Raw genomic sequence first — 14,288 nt, forward strand, 5'->3', positions numbered from 1 at the left:
ACCCCTAGGTAAATAGACATAGCATCTCCCTAAACACTGAAAGTTAAAGATGATTCCCTTCTCAGTGTGTGTGTGTGTGTGTGTGTGTACAGGCTATGTGAGTTAAAGATGATTCCGTCCTCAGTGCTGAATTAATTTGCCTGGATTGTGTCTGGATTTTGAACTATAAAATCAAGACATGTTTATTAGTTTTCTAAACACTCGATCCATCAAGTTCAATGGGGTTTATTTAAAAATGTAGACCAGGATTTCTCAAACTCGGTCGTGGGGCCACACCTGGGTGCACGTTTTGGTTTTTGCCCTAGCACTACACAGCTGATTCAAATAACCAATTCATCATCAAACTTAGATTATTTGAATCATTTGAATCAGCTGTGTAGTGCTAGGTCAAAAACCAAAACATGCACGGGGGGCTCGGGCCGAGTTTTGGAAACCCTGGTTTAGACTGCAACCTATGTATGAAACATCTCAGAGCAGGAGTGCTGATCTAGGATCAGTTCTGGATTTCAGATCATAATGAAATAGGTTAAATGTACAGGGGGTTCCTTATACTCGATCAACACTCCTACTCTGAGACGTTTGGAATACAGCCCCAGGACTCATCCATTGACCACCACTACATACTACGTGCATACATTACCCTCGTGTGGTATTTTGAAGAACTGCAAGAAACATACCAAATCGCTCTCATGCTCTCAATAGCAACAGATATTGCTCATATCCTTCCTCTGATTTATTATAAACATCATAGACAATACATTTCCTAATATTTCCTCATGAATCAAAAAATGGAATCAGTCATCTGTGTACTATGGCAGTTAGGTTACAGGTTACAGGCACAGGTGTTAACACTATTGGCAGGTTGAAACTCAGACAGTACAGTGAATGAGAGACTCGTTCATACTAGGTCCTGGAGGCTTCTCGGGCGTGACATCATAGCTTGGCCTTAGCGACAGAGTCATGGCTGGGGTACAGGTGTTGCCGTAGAAAGCCAAGGCTCTTTTCCCGGGAGTCTTCTTGAGCATTGGCGTGCTGCTTTGGGTACCCTCCCCACACAACATGATCACTGCAACACACACAATAATTTGTTACTTTGCGAGTAAAGAATTGGTTATACATATCTTGGTTCCAGTGTGTATACTATAGGTGTGAGCTTTGTGTGTGTACAGTACCTTTCTGTTGTGTTTGAGGCACTATGAAGTTGCTGGCTCTGAAGTGGCTCTGAAGTGGGGTGTGCAGGGCAGCTCAATGAGGTGTCCAGCATCAGGGTATAGTAGAATGGTCAGTAGGTGCTCGTTACCCGCTGCACGCATCATCTGGGCTATCTACAGGTCAGAAGTCACATTCCAATTATTGATTTCATAGGAAGCTTGTAATCGTGTGTGTGTGTGCGTGTGTGTGTGTACTCACGTCCTTGGCAGACTCCACTGTGGCCCAGTTCTGATCATCCTCCCTGACGACCAACATCAATGGCCACCTTAACCTCCCCATCTGTCAGAAGTCACTGCAATGAGTAAATAATCCCACTGTGTGTGTTTGTGTGTTTTAACTTACATCCACCTTCTCTCCAGGATTGATTGGGATAGGCTGAATGATGTCTCCAGATCATACGGCCCTCTTCATCAAACCCTACACATAGGAACTCTAGAGCTCTGTCGGAGTGACCATTGGGTTCTTCCCTGACCAAGGCCCTTCTCCCCCAATTGCTCAGTTTGGCCGGGTGGCTGGCTCCAGGAAGAGACTTGGGGACTCCAAACTTCTTCCATTTAAGAATGACGGAGCGTGCGTCACGGGCGTCACGGTTGCCAGGTGCACGGTGTTTCCTCCAACACAATGGTGTGGCTGGCTTCTGGGTTCAGCGGGTGTTGTGCCAAGAAGCAGTGCGGCTTGGCTGGGTTGTGTTTCGGAGGACGCACAGCTCTCAACCTTCACCTCTCCTGTCACGCTCGCTATCGTCAAACTCCCTGTCATAAATCAACCAAGGCGCAGCGTGCATGTCGTTCCACATCTTTTAATAGGAGTGAAACCTTAACAAAAACAAACAGGTAAACAGCAATGAACGTGACGCAACCGAGGTGCGCACTAACACACACGGAAAATAATAATTATCCACACATTAGGTGGGAAAAAAGGCTGCCTAAGTATGATTCTCAATCAGAGACAACGATAGACAGCTGTTCCTGATTGAGAACCATACCCGGCCAAAACATAGAAATACAGAAACCTAGAAAACAAAACATAGAATGCCCACCCCACATCACACCCTGACCTAACCAAATAGAGAAATAAAACAGCTCTCTAAGGTTAGGGCGTGACAGTACCCCCCCCAAAGGTGCGGACTCCCGGCCGCAAACCTGAACCTATAGGGGAGGGTCAGGGTGGGCATCTACATACTTTTGTACCTGTTTCCTCCAGCATCTTCACAAGGTCCTTTGCTGTTGTTCTGGGATTGATTTGCACTTTTCTCACCAAAGTACGTTCATCTCTAGGAGACAGAACACGTCTCCTTCCTGAGCGGTATGACGGCTGCGTTGTCCCATGGTGTTTGCGTACTATTGTTTGTAGAGATGAACGTGGTGCCTTCAGGCGTTTGGAAATTGCTCCCAAGGATGAACCAGACTTGTGGAGGTCTACAATTTTTTTCCTGATGTCTTGGCTGATTTCTATAGATTTTCCCATGATGTCAAGCAAAGAGGCACTGAGTTTGAAGGTAGGCGTTGAAATACATCCACAGGTACACCTCCAATTGACTCAAATGATGTCAATTAGCCTATCAGAAGCTTCTAAAGCATGACATAATTTTCTGGAATTTTCCAAGTTGTTTAAAGGCACAGTCAACTTAGTGTATGTAAACTACTGGAATTGTGATACATTGAATTATAAGTGAAATAATCTGTCTGTAAACAATTGTTGGAAAAATGACTTGTGTCATGCACAATGTAGATGTCCTATCCGACCCTCCAAAACTATAGTTTGTTAACAAGAAATTTGTGGATTGGTTGGAAAAACAAGTTTTAATGACTCCCACCTAAGTGTATGTAATCTTCCGACTTCAACTGTATATATATAATGTGAATGTGTAGATGTATGGTGACTCCACGTTTGGATGAACGGACCAACTGGACTGCCATGGGCAAGTCCCTTGACGGGTACCAGGAATGGTGGAAGGACAATCTGAAGGTAATTATCTTTGCACAAAACACAGCATTGTCCAGGCCTCCAGAGTATTCACTCTATCGCCTGCTATATGGAGGGGAGCCGCAGCTGTTAACTAACGTAAACAATGCAATTGTATATAACATTATTGCATATACTGTAGTATAAATTTTTTGTTGTTGGACTTAGTGTTTTTCTTTTGCTGTTTTTGTATAATGTACTTTGAGGACACTGATACTCCACCTGATGTGGTGGAAGTTGTCGAACCAGATCAGAATGCCTTCAAAGACCACCTTCAGGCACGGATTGAGGAGGATGTGGAGGTTTTTGACCAGGTAAAAATGATTGTTCGCTGTTAATTTATTTTCTGGCCTTCCAAGAGATATATAAGAGATGTATTTGTAATAATATGAAATATAATTGCATTTATTTCTTTTTCTATCAAGGTGAGACTGAACATGGACAGGGCGCATAAGAAGGAGAGCCACCTGAGAAGAATCAAGGGAACCAAGTGCTTCGACATCTGGGTGAAGGACTTAGCTTGGAAGAAGGATGAAAGGAAGGCGAGACCCGGGAAAGCTTGGTGCTCTATCGCTCCTAGCTGGGGTCAACATCCGTTAAGGTGAATATAAAAATCTAAGACAACCATTTGCTGCCTCGTGGTTGGCCGCATCACCATGCTGTCTGCAGTACCAACACTGGCTCAGGGGTTTCTCCAAATAGTCAATCTCAAGGCTAACCACTGGGTCACGTTAAGTAACCGCCACTTCTAGGTAGGTACTGTTAAGGTGTATGACTCCAGTGGTCATGACACCACCGGGGAGTTTCTCTCACAACTCATCTCTCTATCTTTTCCAGGGACCTTCCATTACCAACCCCACTGACATCAACAATTAAACAGGTATCCTTTAATTTCTGTCTGCTATTAACATTATTGCATATCTAATCAAACATTTAAATTAAATCATTCAATAACTGTATTTTTACATACCTGATAATCATTTAACCTGTGTTTGCTTGTTTACGTCTGTCTCCTAACCTGTTCCGTTTACTCTGCTCCTGTTCTCCAGGACCTAGGGGTTCTGCCTAACACCCAGACATGGATCCACCTGATGTCCTCCATTACCAACCACAGTCCAACTTTTCATTACATCAGCTACTGTTACTGTCAAGTTGTCATTATCTGCTAAGAGCAAGACAACTATCATACTGGGCACATAATGTGAGCTGCACAGGTTAGTTAAAAACACTAGCACTGCAAACACTCAGAACAAAGAGGGCAGCAGTGCCTGGACTTTGCAGTTTCCCTCTTAGAGTCCACTACCTGTTGAAAAACAAGTGACAGGCAGACATTCACACAATACCCACCTCCTCTCTATTCCACACACCAGAATTCTGTATTTCAGTCTATGATTGCCATGTGAGTGTACAAAAAATCTTTAAGTAAATTGACACACGTGCCCAAAAAAATCAATGGTTATGTATTTAAATCTAAAATATTGCTAGATTGGTTTTCACAGCTGTTTCATAAGGTGTTTGTTATTGTAAATTGTAATGTATCACTTGATGGTATTTGTTAGTTCAACATTATTAATTGTATCATAAGACATACAATAGATATATATTCAACCACAAGGGTGTACTAACGAGCTATGATTTTTTAAATCATAATTGAGGACCAAAATGAATTCAGTGTAGATAAGGGAATGCCTGTTTAAAATGAAAACATGCGAGCCAGACAAACCAGTGCATGAATCAAATGTATTTGCATATGAATGGAGTGGAAATTAGCTCACTTTGTGATCTGTAAGGTAAGTAACAATGTGTGTGTGGGGGGCATTGAAATATTCATAAAAAGCAGAAGATGTAAAAATTACATGAATCACAATGGTTAGCCTATGCAAATTAATAGTAACACATTTAGCCTAATTGGTAATAAATATGAAGTGGGGGAAAGTCAATTCCAGATTAAATATAGGTCTTCATGTGTATCAAATCTGTAGGCAAATGAGGGCTAAATCAATGACAAACAGCTTAAATGTTCAGGCTTCATCGTGACTTGTGATCAAAACAGACTGGGGTGTTTTCGTTTGCGTTTAGTCTAAGGATATGCGTAAGAACGCAACTGCACTGAAATGAATAGCCTGATTCAATTGGATTCTCCTGAATAATACATTATTTGATCTGTTAAGCTGTTTGGTCAATGCATAGACCCGTACTGATTCTAACTTTTTGGTGTTTTGCATAGCTCTACATTGCAGAGCATTTAATAAATCAACCACATTTCCTGTGATGTTTAGGCTGCACAAAACCGTCGATAGGCTAGTAGACACCGGAAATAGTCGTGGAGTTTATCATTGTTATAGCCTAGATCGCTTTATAAAATCTGGACCGTTGCTTTTCCTATGGCTAAGCAAAGAAGTGGTAGCACATGCTGTTTGCACGTCTCTATAACAAGGCCTATTTTCTCACATACCCCCTCAATTCGAACTCTGCTTTTAACCATAAAACATCTCCACAGAAATGAATAGAGGAAGGATTGCATGGTGACAGTGTTAATCTGGTAAAGTGGGTGGGAACGAGGTCAAATCATGACATCAATGATTTTCAGGTCAGAGAAAGATGCCAGAGATTCCGAGTTGAATGACTGTTCAAAACAAAACAAAAATACCAGTCTGAGCACGGCATATCTACACAGTAACGGTGGCTGCAATATCAACTAGCCAAATCATTTTTGCATTGAGGTGATAGGCCTGTTTGAGCTAAATCGACAAATGAAATTGAACAGACACTTAAACTAACACGTAATGTGTAACACATGTAGACGTTTTTAGGGCGTTCGTGGTAAGATCCTTCATAATAAACTTACATGCAAATGTGAACACTACGTCTACATGACGTGTAAGTGTCACGTGAACGCGTCAGCAGTTTGACGCCTTAGAAAGAAACTTGTCTCCATCGACAGTCCACGTTAATTAATGGCGTTATTTTATGGCACTATGAAGACGTTATATTTATACTTATATTTCCCTCACTAACTTTAAACATCAGCTATCTGAGCAACTAACCAATCGCTGCAGCTGTATATAGTCCATCTGTAAATAGCCCACCCAATCTACCTACCTCATCCCCATATTGTTTTTATTAACTTTTCTGCTCTTTTGCACACCAGTATCTCCTTGCACATCATCATCTACTCATTTATCACTCCAGTGTTAATATGCTAGATTGTGAATAACTTCACTACTATGGCCTATTTATTGCCAACCTCACGCCATTTGCACACACTGTATATAGACTTTCTTTTTTTCTATTGTGTTATTGACTGTACGCTTGTTTATTCCATGGGTAACTCTGTTGTTGTTTGTGTCGCACTGCTTTGCTTTATCATGGCCAGTTCGCAGTTGTAAATGAGAACTTGTTCTCAACTAGCTTACCTGGTTAGATAAAGGTGACTTGGTGAGCGGTATCAGTAACTTCACGAGGCTTAATTCTGGCATGAATCACCCCCCATACACATACACTGATCGCCCACTACCCGCTCCGTTATCAGCTACGTTAGCAATGTGGGTCGACACACAAGTTAACTTCTTAGTACATACATTACACACTTTATTCTTACCTCCCGTCAGTAACCGTTGGTTATGGTATAAAGAATATACAGACAAGCGTTCATGTTTAATTTAAGCAACGTTTATTGTACTTATCAATGTCATGGATGAGCGCACTGTTTGTTTGTTTGTTACTGTTCCTCTCTCCCCGTCTCTGTAGCTTCCGGGTATGCTTGGAAAAGGACCAGAGCTACGGCAATCGGTCTGGCTTTGTAGTGCCTGTCCCGAATGGCTCGTTCATGGGAATGGGCGTATTGGAAGACAGCCGTGATGGGTTTTGTAAATATGTTATATTGTTTCATGATAAATTAATTGCAAAGGTGCAAAGATATAGTTCATGATATGTTTATCTGAGTGAAAAAGGTAGGCTTGGATGTTGGTAATTGCTTAATTAATTAGTGTTTGGTATGTTCTGATGGGAGGGGCTTCCCCTACAAAAGGAGCCTCTATCAGTTCAAGTGGGGGACATTTTGATTGTTGTTGATGCATTGTTTATTTTTATTTTTTATTATATTTTTATTTAAGCTGTCCCATAATGTATGCTTTTGGTGGCAGTACTGGTTTTCTTCTGGAATCACTATGTAAATAAACACCCTTGCACAGAAGTACTTTTGTGGCTCTGCCATCGTTTTCTTTGGTGTAGTTTAGGTTTTTCAGTTTATCCTCCTGGCCTACTCTACGCCATAGCGGGTCTCTCATGTCAGGGGAGGATTCACAAGGTATTCTAAGGTGGGGCAATGGCCTTGGTGTCTTTACTCAGATAGGGTTACATCTCTTTTCCATTCATAATAGGACAAAAGTTGGTATTGCTATTTCCTACCAACAGCCTAGCCTACTTATAGGGGCATTACTAACATAGTCAGTGACCATTTATTTGCATACAAGAGCTGAGCAGGGTTGTCTCTTTTGGTTTCATGCAGTTAGTAAGGTCCGATATAACCGAATCTCCCATTATTTTGGTTCCTTTTTTTATTTAGTTTTCTGCATGTAACTTAATGTATTTTCTGTCTAAAATGTATTTTGAAGGCATTCTCGCCTCTACATTTAAGTACAGCAGAGATCATCAACTAGATAGAAATGACATTGGGGGGTTACCAGTTGGGGGACCCTGCAGTACAGTGTGTGCTGGTAAATAACATTGCTGTAGGTGTTCTCACATTATATAGAGCAGAGGCAGGCATGCTAGTATGTGACTGAAATGTATCCCACTGACTTYACCTGCCCTGGAGATAAGACAACTGGGTGACAAGTTATCTTCTTACTCTAGAGATKTTGCACTGTTAACTCCAAGTTTGTTCTGTTATGAGCAATGCGCATTCTATCGAATCCTGTAGCCAGTTAGTAGTTACATACCAGTAGTTGACCTTGTTCTGGTTGGTCTGCAGAGACACAAAATACATATGTGACCCCTTCGGGGTGTTGGTGGCAGGTTACATGTGTTAATTCTTAGGACATTGTTTGGAGATGGCTTGTATCCTTCCAGGACCCTCTGAGTTGAAGTCCATTAGTGAACAGGTGAGAGGAAACCTGTATGATGATGCCTCATTGGCAGCCTCATTTGATGGTGATTGACACCCACACAGGAAGCAATCAGTTTGATCCGTCACTGGTCTGATCAGATTACGTGGGCATCTCTCCTTTGTACTCTTGTAATAGGTTGTACAGGTTGTTAGTAATTCGTTTTCTATCAGCTCTCAATGTCCTTGGTAGAGGATAAATAGGTTGTTGTTGAAGATGAGAATGTGTTTTATGTCAACTCCATATAATCTGTGTACTATATGTGATATGATAGGTACTGTTTGTTCTCAGGAGAGGATGAAGAGCTTCTGTGGGACTGGGCAGCCAACGGCAGCACTGGATCTGATTAGCCCTCTTCTTTGCCATTCAGGCTGTATCACAACCGGCCGTGATTGGAAGTCCCATAGGGCAGCGCACAATTGGCCCAGCATCGTCCAGGTTTGGCCGGTGTAGGCCATCATTGTAAATAAGATTTTGTTCTTAACTGGCTTGCCTAGTTAAATAATTTGTCCTAAAGCACTAGTATTTTCCTAGAGACGTGCAGATGAAAACCTCTCTCTCTCTCAAGCACGCACGCACACGCACACACACAGTTACACTCCCCAATATGTCTACCATGTGTGACTCTTACCTAATCTCCGCTATACTGTTCGAGCTATAACGACTGGCGGTATTGGTCTAGTGATGGTAGATTTGCAAAGTTTTTTTTAAAGGTATTTGTTTTGTCCATTGCTTGTTCCTAATCAATGCAATGCCAGGTGCTGACTGATTTATAGGGCCTCCTTATCCAAAACAACAATAACTGAGGGAAGGAGAAACGGAGGAAAAGAGAAAAAAACGTCTGGAATGGTAACAAAAAAAGGCAAACTGTAGAGAGAAGGGGGAGGGGGTAAGAGGGAGAGTGAGCAAAAGGGAGAGCGAGAGAGATTGATAGACCTATACAATATGGACTGAGTGAATATAGTATAGTTTAGATATATGCCACTTTTGTCTTAGGCAGGATGTGACTCCACCCTAACGTCTTTACAATGAAAGTGTTTCCTTTTTAAAGTCTTGGGGCCATTATTCCATCTCCACTGCCGTCTGCATTCCTGCCTCCAAAACAATGTACTTACTCTTCCTGTCCTGTTCTGTTTGGCCTTCTAGTGGGATGTAGCGTCCATTCCCAAGAGACCGCCCGCCTGGCCGACGCACTGTTGTACCCCCTCGACCCCAGGGACTGGGTTAGCCTCTCTATATCTCTCTCGCTCTCTCAGATAAGCGTTATGAGCATGAATTAATTTCAAGCACAGATTCAACCACAAAGAGCAGGGAGGTTTTTCAATGCCTCGCAAAGAAGGGCACCGATTGGTATGAATAATACAATTTTAAAAAAGAGCAGACGGTGAATATCTATTTGAGCATGGTGAAGTTATTAATTAGGCTTTAGATGGTGTATCAATAAATACACCCAGTCACTACAAAGATACAGGTGTGCTTCCTAACTCAGTTGCCGGAGAGGAAGGAAACTGCTCAGGGATTTCACCATGAGGCCAATGGTGATTTTAAAACATGGTTGTGATATGAGAAAACTGAGAATGGATCAACAACATTGTAGTTACCCCACAATACTATGGTAAATGATAGAGTGAAAAGAAGGAAACCTCTACAGCAGGGTTCCTTAGCTGGCGGCCCGTGGGCCAAATTTATTTTTGAAACTTTGCGCTCCCACCAAGTTTTTTTATTTAAATAACTAGCTTTTGTGGAATTTTCATTGTTGTACATAAAAAACTGTAAAAACACCAGGATATCAGCTCCAATTGATTTGAATTTAGGAAATATGTTCAAGTATTCCCATTTATAGTAGAGAGAAATATGTGACCGTAACACAACAAAATCTTCATAAATGTAAGCAAAAAATCTGTATAAATGAATAAAATAAATACTGAGCTAAGTAAAAAGGGAAATTATTTTATACTAATACAATTGCTCAGAGAAATAAATGTAGTTTAACAAGCAATACCAAAAATCTAAAAAGATAGAGGTCAAAATTTTTGCCACACCCATTTTCAATACCTCCCCCTGCGAGGATAATGACACTGAGACTTTTGCTAAAATGTTTTATAAGCTTGAAGAACATGTTGGGAAGGATGTTAGCCCTTTCCTCCATACAGAATCTTTCCAGATCCTTGATATCCTTCGTCTGCTCTTATTGACCGAACAGGCCCCCATTAACATCGATGGGGCTGTACGTGGAGTGGGTCGAGAGTTTCAAGTTCCTTGGTGTCCAAGTCCCCAACGAACTATCATGGTCCAAGCACACCAAGACAGTCGTGAAGAGGGCACGACAAAACCTTTTCCCCCTCAAGAGACTGAAAAGATTTGGCATGGGTCCCCAGATCCTCAAAAGGTTCTACAGCTGCACCATCGAGAGCATCCTGACTGGTTGCATCACCGCCTGATATTGCAACTGCTCGGCATCTGACCATATGGCACTACAGAGGGTAGTGCGAACGGCCCAGTACATCACTGGGGCCAAGCTTCCTGCCATCCAGGACCTATATAATAGGCGGTGTCAGAGGAAAGCCCATAACATTGTCAGACTCCAATAACCCAGTTATAACAGTTATAGACTGTTTTCTCTGCTACCGCACGGCAAGCGGTATCGGAGCGCCAAGTCTAGGACCAAAAGGCCTCCCAACAGCTTCTACCCAAGCCATAAGACTGCTGAACAATTCATAAAATCGCCACCGGACAATTTACATTGACCCCCCCCCTCCCTTTGTACACTGCTGCTACTCGCTGTTGTTTTGTTACCTATGCATAGTCACTTCAGCCCACCTGATTACCTCAACTAGCCTGTAACCCCGCACACTGACTCGGTACCGGTGCCCCCTGTATAAAGCCTCGTTATTGTTATTCTAATTGTGTTACTTTTATTATTACTTTTTATTTTAGTCTACTTGGTAAATATTTTCTTCTTCTCTAACTGCACCGTTGGTTAACCAGGTAGGCAAGTTGAGAACAAGTTCTCATTTACAACTGCGATCTGGCCAAGATAAAGCAAAGCAGTTCGACACATATAACAACACAGAGTTACACATGGAGTAAAACAAACATACAGTCAATAATACAGTAGAAAAAAAAGTCTATATACAATGTGAGCAAATGAGGTGAGATAAGGGAGGTAAAGGCAATAAATAGGCCATGGTGGCGAAGTAAATACAATATAGCAATTAAAACACTGGAATGGTATATTTGACAGTAGATGAGTGTGCAAAGTAGAAATACTGGGGTGCAAAGGAGCAAAATAAACAAATAAATAAATAAATACAATAGGGGAAGAGGTAGTTGTTTGGGCTATTTATAGATGGGCTATGTACAGGTGCAGTGATCTGAAAGGTTGCTAGATTGCCTTTTCCAGGGGCAGAACGACAGATTTTTACCTTGTCAGCTCGGGGATTCAATCTAGCAACCTTTCAGTTACTGGCAGTTTCAGAGATTTGGAAGAGAACTGGAAGGAGAGGCGGCCAAAGGAGGAACTGACCCTGGGGGTGACAAGTGAGATATACCTGCTGGAGCGCGTGCTACGGGTGGGTGCTGCCATGTTGAGCAGCGAGTAGAGACAAGGCGGGACTTTACCTAGCAGGGTCTTGTAGATGACCTGGAGCCAGTGGGCTTGGCGACGAGCATGAAGCGAGGGCCAGCCAACGAGAGCGTACAGGTCGCAGTGGTGGGCAGTACATGGGGCCTTGGTGACAAAACGGATGGCACTGTGATAGACTGCATCCAATTTGTTGAGTAGGGTGTTGGAGGCTATTTTGTAAAGGACATCGCCGAAGTCGAGGATCGGTAAGATGGTCAGTTTTACGAGGGTATGTTTGGCAGCATGGGTGAAGGATGCTTTGTTGCGAAATAGGAAGCCAATTCTAGATTTAACTTTGGATTGGAGATGTTTTATGTGAGTCTGGAAGGAGAGTTTACAGTCTAACCAGACACCTAGGTATTTTTAGTCAGAACCGTCCAGAGTAGTGATGCTGGACGGGCGGGCAGGTGCCGGCTTCGATCGGTTGAGGAGCATGCATTTAGTTTTACTTGTATTTAAGAGCAGTTGGAGGCCACGGAAGGAGAGTTGTATGGCATTGAAGCTCGTCTGGAGGGTTGTTAACACAGTGTCCAGAGAAGGGCCAGAAGTATACAGAATGGTGTCGTCTGCGTAGAGGTTGATCAGCGACTCACCAGCAGCAAGAGCGACATCATTGATGTATACAGAGAAGAGAGTCGGCCCAAGAATCCAACCGGCTGTGTCTTTGTGAGATGCAGAGTAGGTGATCGGATGATCTCTGCATGTGTGGTTTCCCACGTGAAGCATGGAGGACGAAGTGTGATGGTGTGGGGGAGCTTTGCTGGTGACACTGTCTGTGATTTATTTAGAAATCAAGGCACATTTAACCAGCATTCTGCAGCGATACGCCATCGCATATGGTTCGCACTTAGTGTAACTATTGTTTCTCAACATGACAATTACCCAAAACACACCTCTAGGCTGTGTAAGGGCTATTTGAACTAGAAAGATAGTGATGGAGTGCTGCATCAGATGACCTGGCCTCCACAATCACCCAACCTCATCCCAATTATTTTATTTATCTTTATTTAACTAAGCAAGTCAGTTAAGAATAAATTCTTATTTAAAATGACGGCCTAGGAACAGTGGGTTAACTGCCTTTTTCAGGGGAAGAACGACAGATTTTTACCTTGTCAGCTCGGGGATTCAATCTAGCAACCTTTCAGTTACTGGCCCAATGCTCTAACCACTAGGCTACCTGTCACCCCAAATGAGATGGTTTGGGTTGAGTTAGACCGCAGAGTGAAGGAAAAGCAGCCAACAAGTGCTCAGCATATGTGTGAACTCCTTCAAGACTGTTGGAAAAGCATTCCTCAAGAAGCTGGTTGGGAGAATGCCAAGAGTGTGCATAGCTGTCATCAAGACAAAGGGTGGCTACTTTGAAGAATCTAACACTTTTTTGGTTACTACATGATTCCATATGTGTTATTTTATAGTTTTGATGTCTTCAGTATTATTCTACAATGTAGAAAATAGTAAAAATAAAGAAAACCCCTTGAATGAGTAGGTGTGTTCAAACTTTGACTGGTATGCTACATTTTAGTAATTTAGCAGACGTTCTTGCTCATCTAGTTAGTTCGGTGATTCGAACCAGCGACTTTTCAGTTACTGGCCCAATGCCCCTAGCCGCTAGGCTACTGGTAATGATAATAATACTTAGGTGGGTGCTTATATTTGTCCTATTTCACACATGTAGAAGTATCAATTATATGCATGTTTGAATTGGAAATGTGTTTTTTGGATATCCTGAGACAACCTCTGAGACAACCTCTGAGAGTGGGGTCACGGCCAGGGTCTGCCATTATCAACAGCAACCCTGGAGAAATTAGGGTTATGTGCCTTGCTCAAGGGCACAGACATATTTTTCACCTTATTGGCTCGGAGATTAAAAAAAGCAACCTTTCGGTTACTGGCTCAATGCTCTAACTAAAGATGCTTCGATCACGTGGATTGGGATATGTTCCGCATTGCGTCCAACAACAACATTGAGGAATACGCTGATTCGGTGAGCGAGTTCATTAGAAAGTGCATCTGCGACGTTATACCCACAGCAACGATTAAAACATTCCCAAACCAGAAACCGTGGATTGATGGCAGCATTCGCCGAAACTGAAGGCGCGAACCACTGCTTTTAACCAGGGCAAGGTGACGGGCAATCATGACCGAATACAAACAGTGTAGCTATTCYCTCCGCAAGGCAATCAAACAAGCTAAGTGCCAGTATAGAGACAAAGTAGAGTAACAATCCAACAGCTCAGACACAAGAGGTATGTGGCAGGGTCCACAGTCAATCATGGATTACAAAAAGAAAACCAGCCCCGTTGCGGACCAGGATGTCTTGCTCCCAGACAGACTAAATGACTTTTTTGCTCGCTTTGAGGACAATACAGTGCCACTGA

General features: G+C 42.5%; 2 long non-coding RNA genes across 2 annotated transcripts; one reads left to right on the forward strand and one right to left on the reverse strand.

The window, feature by feature from the left end:
* Nucleotides 1-541: 541 nt before the first annotated feature.
* Nucleotides 542-2,312, reverse strand: LOC111981157 (uncharacterized). Its single transcript, XR_002879552.2, has 3 exons — nucleotides 1,411-2,312; nucleotides 1,173-1,325; nucleotides 542-1,066 (listed from the first exon to the last, which is right to left on the reverse strand). It is a non-coding gene; the product is annotated as an uncharacterized lncRNA (long non-coding RNA).
* A 761-nt stretch (nucleotides 2,313-3,073) lies between these two features.
* On the forward strand, nucleotides 3,074-4,499 carry LOC139029446 (uncharacterized). Its single transcript, XR_011481753.1, has 3 exons — nucleotides 3,074-3,180; nucleotides 3,415-3,491; nucleotides 4,227-4,499. It is a non-coding gene; the product is annotated as an uncharacterized lncRNA (long non-coding RNA).
* Nucleotides 4,500-14,288: the final 9,789 nt, after the last annotated feature.

Source organism: Salvelinus sp. IW2-2015, linkage group LG3 (genome assembly GCF_002910315.2).
Source record: "Salvelinus sp. IW2-2015 linkage group LG3, ASM291031v2, whole genome shotgun sequence".
Lineage (NCBI taxonomy): Eukaryota > Metazoa > Chordata > Actinopteri > Salmoniformes > Salmonidae > Salvelinus > Salvelinus sp. IW2-2015.